This window comes from Podarcis bocagei (genome assembly GCF_964188305.1).
Source record: "Podarcis bocagei genome assembly, chromosome: Z".
Classification (NCBI taxonomy): Eukaryota; Metazoa; Chordata; class Lepidosauria; order Squamata; family Lacertidae; genus Podarcis; species Podarcis bocagei.
The window spans coordinates 30,648,759-30,656,192 of NC_138140.1; positions in this window are offsets into that span (position 1 = coordinate 30,648,759).

Here is a 7,434-nt window from a genome sequence, read left to right on the forward strand (position 1 = left end):
AGACGTGAGCAATTTCACTTGATTGGCCTCATTTTTTACTTCCAGTTGCCTCAGCTGTGTGTTCCAACTTCACTAAAGATTATGGCACAGTAAAAGAAATGCCCAGATGTAAAAACATCTGTCAGTGGTAGCATTTGGTACAAAGGATCACAGTTTTTTTCTCAAGAGCATAAGAATAGTCCAGCCTGATGCTTACAGGAAGACCACAAGCAGGACATGAGTCCACCACTCATGTTCCCTAGGCACTGGCATTCAGTGGCATGCATGCAATCTCTGATCATGGAGGTAACATGTAGCAATTGCCCACCCTGCTTTCTCCCAGGCAAAGGTGGTAGAACTGCTGTCACTGGTAATGGCATAGGGTTGGAGCATGTTGATGATGCAAGCTCAGAGCTTTACAGAGAGGAGCAGGGGAGAAAGCTATTAATTTTCTGGAAATGTGGAAAGGGGGGGGGAGAAAGATTTCCACTGAGAGTGGTGAGTAATTTTAAAGAATCTGCTTGCCTTGAAAAGTGGGAGGAGTGAAGACTTGATATCTGATACACACTTTTAGCTGAAGATCCCTGAGATTGAGATTGAACCTCCTGCACCTACCGGTAAATCATGTGCTGTACCACTGAGCTTTGGCTACGTCTCTACCAAAAAGAAAATAAGGTTATAGGGTTCAATGGTGCAGTTAAGACTCTAGGCTGAAGTATCCTGTGGGCAGTCCCTCTTTCAATAATATGCATTCACTTATTTCAAAATATGGCAGTCATGCCCTGCTGCATTTGGGAGCCCTCCTTCTCATTCTGCTGAGTGGAGGCATGGACACCACTGATGGCACCACTGGTTGGGTTTAACAAAAGCAGGATGCTGCACCAGACAGAACTCTGGTCAGATCCAGCATGGCAATTATTGTGTTCGTCTGGACATAGTGTTCCATCCCTAATCAAAGGCCCATCCTGGCAATTGGTTGGAGAAGGGAACAGTTTAGTTACAATTCTTTTTGTTAACTCAATTTTCCTTCATTTAACATTGACTCATTCGCCATTGTTCTGACTCAGATGCTGCATTGGCAAATGTGCTGGGGCCACCACTGTACTGCTGCTTTGCAAAGTGCAATGGATTGGCAACATCTGAGATTGGTATGCAGGAGAAGAAAGAAAGAAAGAAAGAAAGAAAGAAAGAAAGAAAGAAAGAAAGAAAGAAAGAAAGAAAGAAAGAAAGACATGTTGTGCTGCAAACAAAAGCATTATGAGGACATTCTAAAGAGCAGGTATTAAATTTTACAGCATTTACCACGCAGTGGCAAATGGCTAAGACATAAAATCACAAGCTTGGCATAAACTTCACACTATGCTAATAGCTAAAACAAGAAAAAGAGCTCAGCACACAGAAGGGACAGTTACTGCAAGGTGCACAGAAAGAGCCTGCTTATTTCAATGGGAGCTCCATTAGCTTCTAAGAAAGTCAGCATCTTTCATGGCTTTGTGTAAACTGCTTGTGGAGATGGTGTAGTTTGTAGGAAAAGGGATTGCTGAAGTGATCAGACCAAGCTCTGTTAAGTTAATGGCCCTGGCTGGGCCTGGAGTTAGTTAAGAACAGGTGTGTTGCTATAGACACAACTGGCTGGTGAAGCTCTTTCAGGAGCTGTGCAGGTCTCTTTCCCCGTTCACCTGGCTGGATGCCATGTCATCCCTTGGGTGGGAGAACAATAGGACTGGAAACTAGGCTTTGTTTTAGTCTTGGCAAAAGCTGGGAATTGGAAAGGAGACATAGAAACCTGTCTTGCTCTGTGCTGAATCCCAAGCAACAGCTTTGGGAACCCCCTAGAAACCTAATGGAGAGGCAATATCTGTTGGAATGCTGGTGCTGTTTGATGTTCAGGTTGTATATGTGTGTAACTAAAACCAAATACAGTGGTACCTCAGGTTACAGACACTTCAGGTTACAGACTCCGCTAACCCAGAAATAGTACCTCAGGTTCAGAACTTTGCTTCAAGATGAGAACAGAAATAGTGCAGTGGCGGCGCAGCGGCAGCAGGAGGCCCCATTAGCTAAAGTGGTACCTCAGATTAAGAACAGTTTCAGGTTAAGAACGGACCTTCAGAACGAATTAAGTTCTTAACCTGAGGTACCACTGTATCCTAAAGGCAGTTTTCAATTATCTTCATTCCAGAAAAACTGAGCCTCCAGTAAGTGCTGGAACCCCAGGACATTCTCACCACTTGGAGACTGGGGTGCACACAACACTGTTTTGAATTAAGAGATATGCATTGCCACCTAAAGAAGGGGACCTCCATAATACCATTCAGTGCTCAGATTAAGATTATGCTACTGCCACCAGAGAGCACTTTGCCAAGCTCACAAGCACCACCACTAAAATGGAACCAGTCCTGGAAAATGCCTAATGCATCTGTTAGGGTACCTTTTCCCATTGCCAAGTAAAATCTAGTAAGCATGATTATTTATCCAGAAACTGTTGAGCAAACAATATTTTTCCATTAGATAAATGATGAAAATCATCCCTACATCAGTTCTGCCGAGACTTATTCCTATTGTGATCATTCATTCTGAAAAACCAATCCGTTTCTTGTATTATAGGTTTGGTTTAGGTGCTGCTGTTTTTATCCTAGTAACATTTTAATATATCTGGTTTTTTAAAACTACTGCAGCAACATGCAGCCCTGGAATGGATTTGGTCTCCTTCTTAGCTATTGTATATACCAGTTTACCATTGGCCTAGCATTTGTCACGGAGCCACCGACACATTTGAATCAAGTTCAGATTCAATCAATCAGTCTATTACAGTCATAGACCAGCAGTCAGAGAATAGACTATTAAGTGCATAAAAAACAAAACTGATAATTAAGACAGATAAAAATTAAAACAAATAAAAACATTCAGTTAAAACAACTGTAAGAGCGTAAAAACTAAAAGACTCGTAGTTAAAACAACTGTAAGAGGCTACAGAGTAGAAGCCTCTGAAATAGAGGGCACTCACAGTATTAGAAACTGATGTGCAAATATGGTTAAAACAGACAATTAAAACAATGTACAACAATAAATTTAGACACACTGTGCAACAATAGACAATCCCAGGGAGTTGACTCAGAGTCACCCATGGAACCCGGTTTGGGGATATTTTGAGTTGGGCAATGGTCTGAGTCTACAGATTTGCACACAGAATCTGGCGACCATCCAGGTCTTCTTCTGGTCTTTGCCTAACAGCAAAAGGTCAAGTTTTTGCTTTTGCGGGAGGTCGGCGAGCCTCACCAGTAGGGGATCAATGAACTTACTGCGTGCCTCTTCGTAAAAGGGACATTTAAAGAATAAGTGTTCTGGGCTTCCTATCTCTCCCAATGGACAGGTGCAAAGTCTCTGGGCATAGGGGACTTTTCTAAAGGCTCCATCCAGGACCGGCGAGAGAAGAGCCGCGCTTCTGGCAAGTGTAAAGGCCCTTCTTGCATTTCTAGATACGAGAAAGGAGAGATATGCTGCCGGTGCGGCTATGTATCTTCTCGATTTCTCCAGTTCCATAGTCGAGGCACCTTGCGCAGTCCTGCTGTCTCTCGGTATCTAATATTCTTTGCCTGACCGTGGTTTTGCCTGGCCCAAGCCCAGACTTAGAAGGGCTTGAGGGGCAAAACCCAGTTTCTGGAGGGTGTTCAGAACTGCAGTCTGCCAGCCTGACTGGAATTGGTCACAGAGGATCAGTGGGGCTATCCCTTGGGGGAGCAGATTCAATGTCAGCCATTTGTATATTGATGTTAAGCAAATGCTAGCCTTCACTCTCATCATCCCTGTTTCCAATCTCACCCATGCATTTGAGACACATCTGGGGACTTGGAGGAGAGCTCTAAGAAGTCTAGATTGAACTCTCTCAAGTGGGGAGAAAGCAGAGGAAGGCGGGCCCAAAAAGGAACCATACAGGAGTTGTGCCAAAGTTTTGGCCTTGTATAATTTTAGAGCTGCGGGGACAAAGAAGCCCGCTTGTGCTCTGAAGAATTTAAGAATACAATTTGCGGTTTTTTCCGCTAAACTCCCGATGGAGTTTATGTGTAGTTTCTTGGTTCCTGAGGCCTGTACCACCATTCCTAGATACTTATAGTTTGTGACTTGTTCTAATTTATGGCCTTGGAGTTCCCAGCTTCTAAGCTTTGGTTTTTCCCCAAAAGCGAGTATTTTGGTCTTTTGATAGTTGATTTTGAGACATTCAGATTCACAGTATGCTGTGAGCTTTCTTAGTGCTCTTTTGAGTCCAATGGGGTTTTTAGATAGGATTACCGCATCATCAGCATATAGCAGGACCGAAATATCCTGATTTGCAAGCTTCAATATCCCGATTTGCAAGCTTCGGTGGGTGGAGTTCTGAGTCATTGAGTGTAGATACTAAGTTATTTAGATAGAAATTAAATAGTAGAGGGGCCAATAGGCACCCTTAAGTTCAGATTGAAAAAATGCTTGAAAGTTCAGATTGAAAAAAAGCATATTTTTTTTCAAGTTCAGATTGAAAAATGCTTCCCACAAAACCACATATGAAGTAATTGCCAGGCTATGGAGTAAAACAATTGGGCTCAGTAGTGACATTAAAATATCGTATATACACTTAATGCTTAAGGACAAGCGTTCGTTCTACTGGAAGAAAAATGAAATCACAGACACCCTGACAGATTTTCTGAAACCTGCAGGCGGAAAGAACCCCATACAGTCACCATCTTGCTCTTGATAAAAAGGAAATTTGACTGCTTCATCAGCCTCATTGTCAATCAACTCCTTTGTCCAAATTCAAAAAGCCAACTAAGTAATGGATAAATTATAGGAGGTTCTGATCTTACCTCTCTGCAGAGGAATATATAGTTGCACTGTGCAGTGCCAAGCTTCCTGAGCGTGTAAGTACCAACAACACACTGTGTTTGGAAGCCAGAAGAGCGCCAACACCTCACAGCTCTTATTGCCAATAATAATAATAATAATGGTTGAATCAGAACATAGGAGCCAACACAGGAATCTTTGCCCCGCACAAGAAAATATTTAAGGGGCCCAGCCCCCCCAAGTTAATGGACATTGCCTTTCAAATTGTGTGTATGTATGTGCTGCATCATATGATCAGTTATGCGGGGTGGGGCTTACCTGCCCCCTCCATATTTTATTCACCTTGTATCAGAACAGTGTAAAGCAGAATGCTTCTTGCTTGCCTGGATGGAGGATAGAGCATGTGTGGGTGTGTAGGTGGGTGGGTGGGTGTGTAAATCAGCCTACTGCACAAAGGTAAAATTCACATTCATTGATCTGCCCACATTTTACTTCTGGCACGTTGTTTGTCCTGAAGGGAATGTGGTTCTTGGGCTGAAAAACATTCCACAGCCTTACGTAAACAAAAGTCCCAATATTCCTAAAAATAATCACAGAACAACAGGTTCAAAACTCAACCCCAACCCAGGGAGGGGCGGTCACACTACAACAGATGCAGAATGATAAGATAGCCTTTACCACCCTCCCCCTGCAGGGAAGAGTTCAGAGGCTTGGTGGGCTCCAGAAGATGTCCCTGGCCCAGAGGGATGGGGCAAGACAGGCTGGAGCTGCTCCAGTTACTGCTTGCTCTACTGAGAAAGGAAAGGTGAGCAGACAGCAGTAGCAAGAAGAAAGACATAGCAAAGTCAGGAGGTTCTGAAGGTTGGCAATGCACCCCGAGCTTAGAATGTGGACCTCCCAGTTAGTTTACAATGCCAGCCATTGCTGTCTTCATCACTCTTAGAAAAGTCAGTTTTAAAAGTGCAGATGGACTCAAGAGTAAAAAAATCCTGATAACCCCTTACTGAGGAAAGCAAACAAAAGCAGTGCATAACTGAGGAGAAAGGAACATAGATTTTTCTACAGAGCAGGAAGAACGATAACTAAAAAGTACAGAAGAGCACTCCCTCAGAACAACAGCGCCAACCAGAGCATGTGTTACCTCAGTGAACATCTTCACACCCTTGCCTGGTTGCTAAGCTATATCTCCACCATCACCCTCTTTTTTAGGTGATTTACTAACAACAGGATTAACCTTTAAGTCACCCACAGAAGGACCTTTGCTGATGAACTTCCAGTAACCATATGGAGTGGAAAAAATGACATGAAGATTTAATGCTAACCTCAAATGCCTCTGTGTCTGTATCAGATGGACCTTGTACAAATCCATATGCAGATAATACTTCTCTGCTTGCGTCCCTCTGAGTCAGGAAACATATCCTCTTGTTTTCCCTATGGCAGATGGCCCAGAGAAGTCTAAAACAGCAACAGTTTGGTTGGTGCCAAATTATTTGTCATCTCCTGCCTGAAACGAGCCCACATCTCAGCATCAATTCTCGCACATTTCAAGAGAAATTACTGCAATGGCTGTTCGTAGCAAGGGGAATTCTCATTATGTTTTTTGCCCCTGTTTTGTCCCCCCAGATTAACGTGAACACGAATCTCACCTCAAAGAAGATGTTGTTTCAGTAAACCAGCTCATTATGATAGTTGATAAGGTTTTGCAAAGTGTGGAGGCAGCAGAGAGAGACAAGTATTTCCTTCTCCCCAGACTCTCTCATGAGGCTAGAATTCATTAGTGTTTACTTATTTAGTTGTAGTAGTAGTAGTAGTAGTAGTAGTAGTAGTAGTAGTTTAAAATGTTTTGCTGCGCTTCAGGCAAAACAATTTTCCAGAGCAGTTTATAGTCCTTGCCCTGAGAGTGCAATTTAAAATAGCATAGCACAAAATAAAAATGAATTGGGATGGAGGAGGAAATAAGAAAAGTCAGGCACCTGTTGTAAGGTACCAGTACTTAGTTACAACAAGTCATATATCCGCATAAGATCGGGATTAGGAAAGACCCTTGCCTGAAACTCTGGAAGGTTGCTGGCCAGTCTGTGTACAGCAAGGTGACTAAACATTTTGGAATTGGGAGTCACATTGACAGTGGACCAACTCTCTAGTTATTGTGGATATGCTTAGAGGGAGTTTGGCTTTCTCCCTCCACAGACAGACACACACATAGCACACACACTCTCCATATGCACACATCCCATAGACACATACGCAGAGCATGCACAAATGCACACATTTCCCCCTGTTTTCCAGCTGTACACCCAACTCATCCATTTTCCAGTCACTCAAGAAACAGGGGCAATAAAGCATGTGACAAAGTGGTATGTGCTGCTTTACCGGGTGTGAAGCCTTTCTGCCATGTGCAGTGGTTGAGGGTGTAGCCACAGCACAGATCAGTAAGAGTGTGGCGACAGCTGTGGCATGCTCCTTGAAGGCTGGATCTGCCAGCTACTTGGCAGCCCCCCCTGCCCATGCCACTTCTACAGTGGCCTCTTGTTGAATAGGAGACCCTACTGGTCTCCACCTACACTCATTCCCAATGTAGATCTTTATTCAACCCTTGTTCCTGTTAGAAATCTTCACTTTCCCCTTCTTCCCTGG